General features: G+C 33.2%; 1 pseudogene; it reads right to left on the bottom strand.

Annotated features, from left to right (window-relative positions):
• Positions 1–3,933: 3,933 nt before the first annotated feature.
• Positions 3,934–10,212, bottom strand: LOC140871191 (uncharacterized; annotated as a pseudogene).
• Positions 10,213–10,937: the final 725 nt, after the last annotated feature.

Genomic DNA, 10,937 nt, shown 5'->3' with positions numbered 1-10,937 from the left:
TTTATATACAATTTCAAACTAAGTAATGATTAAATTAATTATGAAATTTTGAACAAAATATGTATAAGTGTAATATCAATGAATAAATGTTAAACACATAAATCTTCCATATTTAATTACAAATTTTACACCTAAAACTTCACGCTCTATGAAATTAAAATTGAGATAGTTAAATTAATCTAATTAATATATCTATGACATACTAACATTTATATTATTTTTCAATTTTTTTGAATAGTGATTATAATTTTAGTAGTTTGATACATTCAAAAATTGATGATTGTACAAGAAATTAGATTAAAAAAATATAAATACTTATTTAAAGGTAACTGTTTTTTATTTATTAAATCGTTGAATACATTTGTTTCAAAATCTTTGCAATTAAATGTGATTCATATTATTTAAATTTTTGTATTATAGTTTATTCTTACGAAATTAATGAAAAATATACATTGATCTCATAAATATAAAAAGAGTTTTTAATTTTTTAATTTAATTAATTATATATATGATATATATAATATATACAAAAAAATTTGGAAAAATTGAGGGCCCCCACAGCCCCCCCTCTAGCTCCGTCTCTGGCAGAGGGGGATTTATTTCATTTTTATAATGTTTCAAACTCACGAGTTTTCTTTAACCGAAATAATTTTATGTCACTGCATTCAAATAATAGTGATCAAGTTGTTAGATACTTGAGAGCGTCAATAGTGGAAGGTTATAAATTTAAACATTCACAATATAAACCTCACTTCCGATATAAGAATAGAGTTTACAGGTATTTCTATAAATCGGTCACAAACTTTGAGATCAGTTTATGATTATTTATTTATTTTTTTAAGTGTTGTAGGTACAAGATGGGTGTATTCACCTTGTTGGAAATTGGGACGCGCGCGTCAGGCAACAAGTAGCTGACTATCTCTGTATTTAAAAAAAAATTTATTAATTACATTTTAATATTTTCAATAACATTTTTTATTTTATGTTAATTTCTCAACATTATTGTTTATTTTTAAAAATTTATTTTCATTTTTTTTGTTTTTTAATCACCTTTTTTTAAATTTCCCAACGGTAGTATATTATATCTTTTTGTTTCTTTTATTATTATTATATTAGTATTTCATCCGTGCGCACAGAGTGTTATTTTTTTGTAATTTTGGGTAAATTAGTAAATATGAGTTTTTGAATAAATAATTAAATACAAATAAATTAAGGTTGAGCTTGGATAAAATAATTTGAAATACATGGATTTAAATGTATCTTCATTGTTTAGATAATTTAAAAAAATCAAATTCGTTTGGATGAAATAATTTGAAATTATGGATTTAAGAGCCCGTTTGGATTTTGTAGAGATTTTTTTAAAAAAAGTGCTTTTAAAAGCTGCAATTTTTGGCTTTTAAAAAAGCTATAATTTTGACTTAAAAAAGTGCTTATTTAAGCAATTTTGGTCAACCAAACAACTTGTTAACTGAAAAACACTTAAAAAGTGTTTTTTTGGCCTGGTTTTTGAAACCAAACGGGGCCTAAATGTATCTTTAGTATTCTTTCAAAAAATAATGTATCTTCATTATTTAGATAATTTAAAAAAATCAAATTCATCTTGATATTAATTTACACTATAATTGAGCTAATCACAACGGATTTCAAATATTTAGAATATTGCAATCGATTTAAATTCATCGTGGCTAGAGGGTTATTGTCAGATCTTATAAAATCTTTAAATTTGTTTGACAATTTTTTTTTAAAAAAAAAACAGTTTATAAGCTGTCGAAATAAACTGTTTGATATCTTACATGTAGGGCCTAAAATCCAATCTACAAAATCGAATGCACTAAATTAAATAAATATTATGATTATTATTTCTAAGTTTAATTAATTTAAATTCTTTATTTGAGTTTTGTATTAATAAAATGTTAATTATTTATTTAAATGATTTTATTGTACTAACTATTTAATTAATGCTTTTAATTGTTTAAGTTTACTTATTTAAATTATTTTATTATACAACTTATTTGTTTAATGATTTTAAAGTTTAAAGCTTCTTACTTAAATGATTTTAATTGTCCACCTTATTTATTTAAAATGATTTGAGTTTATCGGTTAGTTATTTAAATTATTTTAAATTTTTAGCGTATTTATTTAAATGCTTTTAATTTTCCAACGGGTTTTAAATGTTTTTAATCCGCTCGTGTATTTATTTAAAAGACTTTTAAATGTTCATCTAGTTTATTTAAATTATTTTAATCGCTCCGTTTATTATTTAAATATTTTATTTATCGTTGTGACATCAAAATGTTTAAGTATTGATTTTAAAAGAATTATAGAGTTTCTGTTATATCAGGGTCAGCGGGCGGAAGCAGAGTCGTGAGTTATAATTTATTTTTTAGTTTTATGTATAAACTTGAGGAAATTTATTAAATGATTATTTTAAGGATTTTTTCGAGCATTGTAAATTTATTTTAAATCCTTAAATGTTGAGAGAATTAGGTAAAGCTTCATTTTACGGATTTTTGGATAGCCTTATTTATTTTAAAGAAATTATAAAGTTTATTTAATTACCTTCCAAAATTTATATTTTTAAAATCCGGATAGAAATTATTTTCGCTTAAATATTTATAATTTTAATTTAAGAGATTTAATTGTTTTAAATTCTTTTAAATGTTTATTTTTCTTAATTATTTAAGCTAATTAATCTTGAATTCTTGAGTCTAGTGATTCCGGGTCCGGCATGAGGAGACGGTGGATTTTGGCGGTAACTCTTTGTTTCGCAATATTTGCGATTTATGAGAAACTGAAAAAATAGATAAAATTCGGCTTTAAGATTTTTCGGGTGACCATAATTGTTTTATGACATTTTAGAGTTTTATTTTAGATCTTTTCAAATTTAGCATTTTATAATCCGAGAAAGTGAAATTTAATTATTTCCTTCAAATTCTCAACTTTTCAAACATAGAGAATTTAAGGGATTTGGTGTTAGTAGTGTAAAAGTTGTAATACACTTAGTAGCACAATACTTTAAGTTATTAAAGTAGAACTTTTAAGACTTTTACACACACAAAATTTAATTCCCACATTTTATTCCCAAACCCTAGAACACATCAAATTAGAAACCCTTCCCCTCCATTTTCATCTCCTTAGCCGCCACCCTCTCCCCTTCTTCAACAAAAACCGTAGGCCACCACCACCTCCACAGTAGCCGTCGTCGTCCTACCTCCCTGATATGAATTTTCGTTGTATGGAAAGCAAACACGATTATATTAAAATCGAACCCTCAATCCAATAGACAAAAAGAAATCAAATAAATTATCCAATCTTGAAAACAAGTAATAGATTTGGATTATTCACCTCTAGTTTTATTTGAAACTAGCAACAAATAATCACGAACGAAAACAATTATTCTCAACAAAACTTTCAGAAAACTTGTTTCTGACAATCCACGAAGAAGAACAATCGACAAATGCCACAAAGTTGATAACTTTGATAAGTTTGATTTTTGGGGTAAACAAAAGATCAATTAAATTCTAGAGAGAATTTTAAAATTTGAATATCAAAATTCTAAAATCTATTCAATAATGAATGTCTTTGTTTTATTTATAATACAACTACAAAATAATAAAATATATCGCAAAATAATGCAAAATATATCTAAAGATATCAAGGATATCTCATAAAAGTTTCCTAGTATGCTTAAAAAACTCAAAATAAGAAAAATAATGTCAAAATATTAAAATTCCGGAACACACACACTAACACACTCGGTGTGTGTAAAAATCAATAACGCGGGCGCGCGATAGTCACACATATTCCAATTGGCTACTTAGGATGCAGCGCGGGCGTGCAATGATAGTAGCGCGGGTGCGGTGGAGCTTCGCACCATCTTCGTCAAAATATCATCCGTCAGCGCAGGCGCGCAGAGATATATTCGCGGGCGCGCTATGGCTTCGAACCCAGCTTTGTATTTTTTGACTTTTCTTCAATATTTCCTTCACTTCCTTGATCCCTTTGGACTTCAATAACATTATAGCTTCCTTCAAATTGATTCTCAAGCATTCCAACAACCCTCTTGAAATCTGTCATCAACGATTGAAGTGTCTCCTTAAATTTCTTGCGTCGGCCTCTTGTAATTGGTCCACGTGACATTTCCAACGGGTCCTTAGATAACTCAACAACGTGTGAGCTATCCATGATCGCATCATCCTTCCCTTCTTGAAAACGATTTGTCCTCAAATTTTTATCATCACCTACATCAAATAATGATAAGTCAGAAACATTGAAAGTAGTACTTACATTGTACTCACCTGACAAATCCAATTTGTAGGCATTATCATTAATTCGCTCCAAAACTTGAAAAGGTACATCGCCTCTAGGAAGAAGCTTTGAACGTCTCTTTTTTGGGAAACGCTCCTTCCGCAAATGCAACCACACCTAATCACCAGGCTCAAACACAACCTTCTTTTTACCTTTATTTGCTTGCTTTGTGTATTGCAAGTTCTTCTTCTCAATGTTCGCCTTCACCTTCTCATGTAAATTCCTCACAAATTCAGCCTTTTTCTTACCATCCATGTTAACCCTTTCACTCATAGGCAAAGAAATCAAATTCAATGGAGTTAAATGATTAAAACCATACACAATTTCAAACGGAGAAAAATTTGTAGTAGAATGTACACTACGAATATATGCAAACTCAATAAAAGGCAAACACTCCTCCCAACTTTTCAAAATTTTTTTTTATTATAGCACGCAACAAAGTTCCAAACGTTCTATTAACGACTTCAGTTTGACCATCCGTTTGTGAATGACAAGTAGTAGAAAATAGCAATTTAATATCAAGTTTGAACCATAAAGTTTTCCAAAAGTAGCTCAAGAAACGAGTATCCTTATCAGACACAATACTCATAGGCATGCCATGAAATCTAAAAATTTCATTAAAGAACAAATCTGCAACATGAGAAGCATCATCAGATTTACGACACGCAATAAAATGAGCCACCTTAGAAAATCGATCAACCACAACAAAAATAGAATCACTCCCCTTCTTAGATCTCAGTAGTCCTAAAACAAAATCCATAGAAATGTTTACCCATGGTTCACTAGAAACGGGAAGTGATGTATACAATCCATGTGGTTATGCCTTAGACTTAGCCTTTTTACAAGTCACACACCTCTCACAAATATTTTCAACATCATGCTTCATATGTGGCCAATAAAAATGTTAATGCAAAACTTCATAAGTTTTAGCCACACCAAAATATCCCATTAAATCACCCCCATGTGATTTCCTAACAAGTAGTTCTCGAATGGACGATTTAGGCGCACATAACTTATCTTCCTTGAACAAATAACCATCATGCATGAAAAATTTATCTTTTGGACCATGCAAACATGACGCATAAATCTCACCAAAGTCATGATCCTTAGCATACAACTCTTTCACATACTCAAATCCTTAAAATTTAGAATCTAAAGTAGATAAAAGCACGTACCTTCGTGATAGAGTATCCGCTACCACGTTCTCCTTCCCTCGCTTGTACTTGATAATGTAGGAAAAAGTCTCCACAAACGCCACCCATTTGGCATGTCTCTTGTTCAACTTTTGTTGTCCTTTGAGATGCTTCAAAGATTCATGATCCGTATGAATCACAAACTCCTTTGGCCTCAAGTAGTGTTTCCATGTCTCGAGTACCCTTACCAGTGCATAAAACTCCTTATCATAGGTAGGATAATTCAAAGACGTCCCACTAAGCTTCTCACTAAAGTATGCAACTGGTCGTCCTCCTTGCATTAAAACACCTCCAATCCCTACACCTAACGCATCACATTCAAGTTCAAAAGTATTAGAAAAATCAGGCAATAAAAGTAAAGGCGCATTAATTAATTTTTGCTTGATAATATTAAAGGACTTCTCTTGTTCCTCACCCCAATGGAATGGAACATTCTTCTTGATCACCGCTGTCATAGGAGCTGCCAAAGTGCTGAAATCTTTTACAAATCTCCTATAGAAACTTACAAGATCATGAAAACTTTGAACTTGACCAATAGAAGTAGGCGTTGGCCAATCTCGAATAGCACTTACCTTGTCCTCATCAACTTTGACACCTTGAGCACTTACAACAAAACCAAGAAACACAAGTTCTTTTGTACAAAATACACACTTTTTCAAGTTAGCATACAAGTGTATAACTTTTAGTGTAATTAGCACAACTCTCAAGTGTTCTACATGCTCATTCAAGTCCTTACTATACACCAAAATATCATCAAAATATATCACAACAAATTTTCCAATATAAGCACGCAAAACATGATTCATCAACCTCATAAAAGTACTAGGTGCATTAGTTAACACAAAAGGCATAATCAACCACTCATACAAACCATATTTAGTTTTAAAAGCAGTTTTCCATTCATCACCTTCTCTCATCCTAATTTGATGGTAACCACTTTTAAGATCATTTTTACTAAAAATGCTAGAGCCGTGCAATTCATCTAACATATCATCTAGTCTAGGTATGAGATGCCTATACTTGATGGTAATGTTATTAATGGCTCTACAATCCACACACATTCTCCATGAACCGTCTTTCTTAGGAACCAACAAAACAGGTACGACACAAGGAGACATTAACTCACGCACAAATCCCTTATCGAGAAGTTCACTTACCTGCCGTTCTAGCTTTTTTATTTCCTCCGGGTTGCTCCTATAGGCTGGACGATTTGGCAACGCACTTTCGGGAACAAGATCAATTTGATGCTCAATTTCCCTCAGAGGTGGTAATCCTTGAGGTAGATCCTCCGAAAATAAGTCTTCAAATTCTTGCAAAAGAGAAACAACATTGCTCGGAAGATTTCCGACTATACCACTTGTGTTAAGAAGAATCTCCTTATAGAAAATCAACACAAGTGGTGTATGCACATGTAAAATATCTCGCAACTCACTCTTTTGGGCCATACATATTTTTTTTCGGCCTCTTTCCTCTTAATTTTTTTTCTTTTTTTCTTTCATTCTTTTTTTCTAAGGTCATCTCACTTTTTTGTTCACTCTTTTTTTCGGCCTCTTCTCTCTTTTTTCTTTTTCAAATGATCCTCCAACACTTGATTTGGAGTCATAGGCAACAATACAACAAACTATTTTTTCATAGGAAAAGAATAATGATTTTTAAAACCATCATGTGTCACCCTCCTATCAAATTGCCACGGCCTCCCTAACAAAATATGACAAGCTTGCATAGGCACTACGTCACACAACACTTCATCTTCATACTTACCAATGAAAAAAGGTACCACAACTTGCCTAGTCACTCTCACCTCCGAACTATCATTAAACCACTGCAATCTATATGGTTGAAGATGCTTCAAAGTAGGCAAAATCAACTTTTCAACAAGCTCACTACTCGCCACATTAGTGCAACTACCCCCATCAATAATGACACTGCACACTTTATTTTTCACAAAGCATCTAGTATGAAATAAATTTTCTCTTTGATTTTCTTCCTCCTCCTTTTGTTGCACATTCAAAAGTCTTCTAGTCACCAATAACTCTCCAACAACTGCATCATATCCCTCATCAGCGGGATCCTCCAACGTAGGCATATCATCATAATTCTCCTCCTCACTCTCCGACTCAAACTCACCACAAGCATTCACAATCATAATTTTTATATTAGGACACTGACTAGCAATATGACCAACACCTTTACATATAAAGCATTTGATATCTCTAGAATGATTATTAGGAGTTTCAAATTTACCTTGCACTCCTTGCTTTGGTGTCTCTTGCTTGGTGTCAATTTTTGGCTTGGACAGTGGCTTGACATCCTCTCATTTTACAACGTTTGGATGCCAAGAATTGGAAGAACCTCCTGCCGTAGGATTTCGATCCATGCCTATCCTTTTGAGTTGTTGTTCCACTTTCATGGAAATTTGCACCATATCCTCAAGATCCATGCAATGTCTAAGATCCACTTGGTCTTGAATCTCCCTATTCAAACCGCATAAGAAACGAGCCATAGTTACTTCACGATCTTCTTCAATGTTCGATCGAATCATGGTGACCTCCAACTCCTTGAAGTAATCCTCGACACTCTTCGAACCTTGCTTCAAATTTTGTAGCCGCCTAAACATGTCGCGATAGTAGTAATTTGGCACAAATCTTTTTCGCATAATTTGCTTCATCTCATCTCATGTCTCAATAGGCCTCTCTCGATTCCTCCTCTTAGAAATAACAAGTTGATCCCACCAAATAAGAGCATAATCCACAAACTCAATAGCCGCCAATTTTATTTTTTTCAATCACTGTAGTTGTGACAATCAAACACGGACTCCACTCTCATCTTCCACTCCAAATAAGCTTCCGGATCAGATTTTCAATGGAATGAAGGAATCTTTATCTTAATCCCACTAATATTCCCATCTTCTCTACCTCCTTCAATGTATCTTCTACGCCTCGCTTCCCTTCTATTTCTTTCACCCTCTTGATCTCGCCAATTTCTACCCCAATTCTTACCAAAACTCTCATCATCCTCACTACCACCAACTTCAAGTGTACTTATTCTCTCATGCACTGTCTCCAATTCGGCCCTCATTGCTTCCCTCACCATCTTAGACAAATCATCTATTTGGGTCTTGGAAAACCCTTGGCTAGAACTATCATCTCCCTTTTTATTAGAACTCATTGTACCTGAAAGAAACGGTTAGTAATAAAAATTACCTCACACAAATTCTCACAAATCACTCCAAAGAAAATTCACTCAACCACTCTTTTTTTTCACTCAAAATTTATGTAGAAGGCTTTTTGCTTTGTGTAGAAGTGAATCAAACTCTCAAGTTCACAACTTGTAGACACTTGAAGATTGACTCTCGAAGATTGACAAAAACAAGTAGGAGAAATTTATGGACGTGATTTTTTTTTACTTGCACCTAAGGATTAATAAAAAATAATTGACCACAAGTTATCTTGCTTCTTCTATATATTTTTTTGAAGATTTTCGGTCTTTATCTTTTTTTTGACCGATTTTTGTCTCTTTTTTTTATTTTTTTTCTAGATAACTTGTAGCACAAGACACGATAACTTGGCGACAAGATTGACACATAAACGAATTGGAAATTTGAAACAGAATAGACTCAGATGAAGAGCGACGAACACGAAGAACACGAAGAACGAAAAGATATGATACATGATTCAAAACCTTGGCTTTGATACCAAATGATATGAATTATTGTTGTATGGAAAGCAAACACGATTATATTAAAATCGAACCCTCAATCCAATACACAAAAAGAAATCAAATAAATTGCTCAATCTTGAAAAAAAGTAATAGATTTGGATTATTCAACTCTAGTTTACTTGAAACTAGCAACAAACAATCACGAACGAAAACAATTATTCTCAACGGAACTTTCAGAAAACTTGTTTCTGACAATCCATGAAGAAGAACAATCGACAAACGCCATAAAGTTGATAACTTTGATAAGTTTGTTTTTTGGGGTAAGCAAAAGCTCAATAAAAGAGAGAATTTTAAAGTTTGAATATCAAAATTCTGAAATCTATTCAATAATGAATGTCTTTTTTGTATTTATAACACAACTACAAAATAATAAAAGATATCGCAAAATAATACAAAATATATCTAAAGATATCAAGGATATCTCCTAAAAGTTTCCTAGTATGCTTAAAAGACTCAAAATAGGAAAAATAATGTCAAAATATTAAAATTCCCGAACACACACACTAACATGCTCTGTGTGTGTAAAAATCAATAGAGCGGGCGCGCGATAGTCACTCATATTCCAATTGGCTGCTTCAGGATGCAGCGCGGACGCACAAGGATAGTAGCACGGGCGCGCTGGAGCTTCGCACCATCTTCGTCAAACTATCATCCGTCAGCACGGGCGCGCTGGAATGTCGCATATGAGGGCGTGGGTGCACGGATATATAGGCGCGGGCGCGCTATGGCTTCGAACCCAGCTTTGTATTTTTGACTTTTCTTCAATATTTCCTTAACTTCCTTGATCCCTTTGGACTTCAATTACATTATAGCTTCCTTCAAATTGATTCTCAAGCATTTCAACACCCTCTTGAAAATCCATCATCAACGATTGAAGTGCCTCCTTAAATTTCTTGCCTCGACCTCTCGTAATTGGTCCACGTGGAATTTCCAATGGGTCCTTAGATACCTCAACAACGTGCGAGATATACATGATTGCATCACTCCCCATCGACCGGATCTCACTCTCAAGGAAGCAAGGACTTCATTTATTTCAAATTCCAGCTCCTTTTCTTGTTTTGTTTGGAGTTAAGGCAAGTATAAACATGTTATTTGGCCTCCAAGAAAAGATATTATGTGCATGCTTTGATTTCCTTCATGTATTTCGAGTTTGGTGAATTGTTGAGCTTGTATTTCAAATTTCTCATAAAAATCAGTAGGGTTCATGCCTAAATTTCGATATTCATATGTGTTCTTTGTGTTGAAATGATCTCTGTCTTGTGTGTTGATTGATTCTTGAAGGTGCTAGCTTGTTTCAAAAAATTTAGCTTTTTACTTGGAGTGTTTGAGCTCAATTTATGAAATGTGGTTGAATGATGCTTAAGGGGCGTCCTAGGCTAGTTGAATTGGAGTTTAAATGGTGTGTTGGATGAGGTTTAAGATGGTTAGAAGGGTTGGAAATGAGGGCATGTTGATATATGTTGGAGGCGTGTGGAATGGAGCCCGAGTTGGGGCAAGTCGGCTAAGAGTTGAACTTTGAGCTAGCTTCGGTTGTGAGGGCTTGGATCGAGGGTTCAACGTGGGATAAGTGGTGTTATTAGGGTTGGTATGTAGACTGGAATTTGAGAAATTCGTTGGGTGAAGTGTTAGTAAGGGGCTAAGTTAGAAGTGGACTTGTGCAGATTTTTGGTCGTGTTTGTAGCTGTTGGGAAAATGGTGTCTAAGTCAGGCTTAGGC

This window comes from Henckelia pumila, unplaced genomic scaffold, assembly GCF_033568475.1.
Source record: "Henckelia pumila isolate YLH828 unplaced genomic scaffold, ASM3356847v2 CTG_429, whole genome shotgun sequence".
NCBI classification, from domain to species: Eukaryota; Viridiplantae; Streptophyta; class Magnoliopsida; order Lamiales; family Gesneriaceae; genus Henckelia; species Henckelia pumila.
This window is presented reverse-complemented; position numbering and strand designations above follow the sequence as displayed.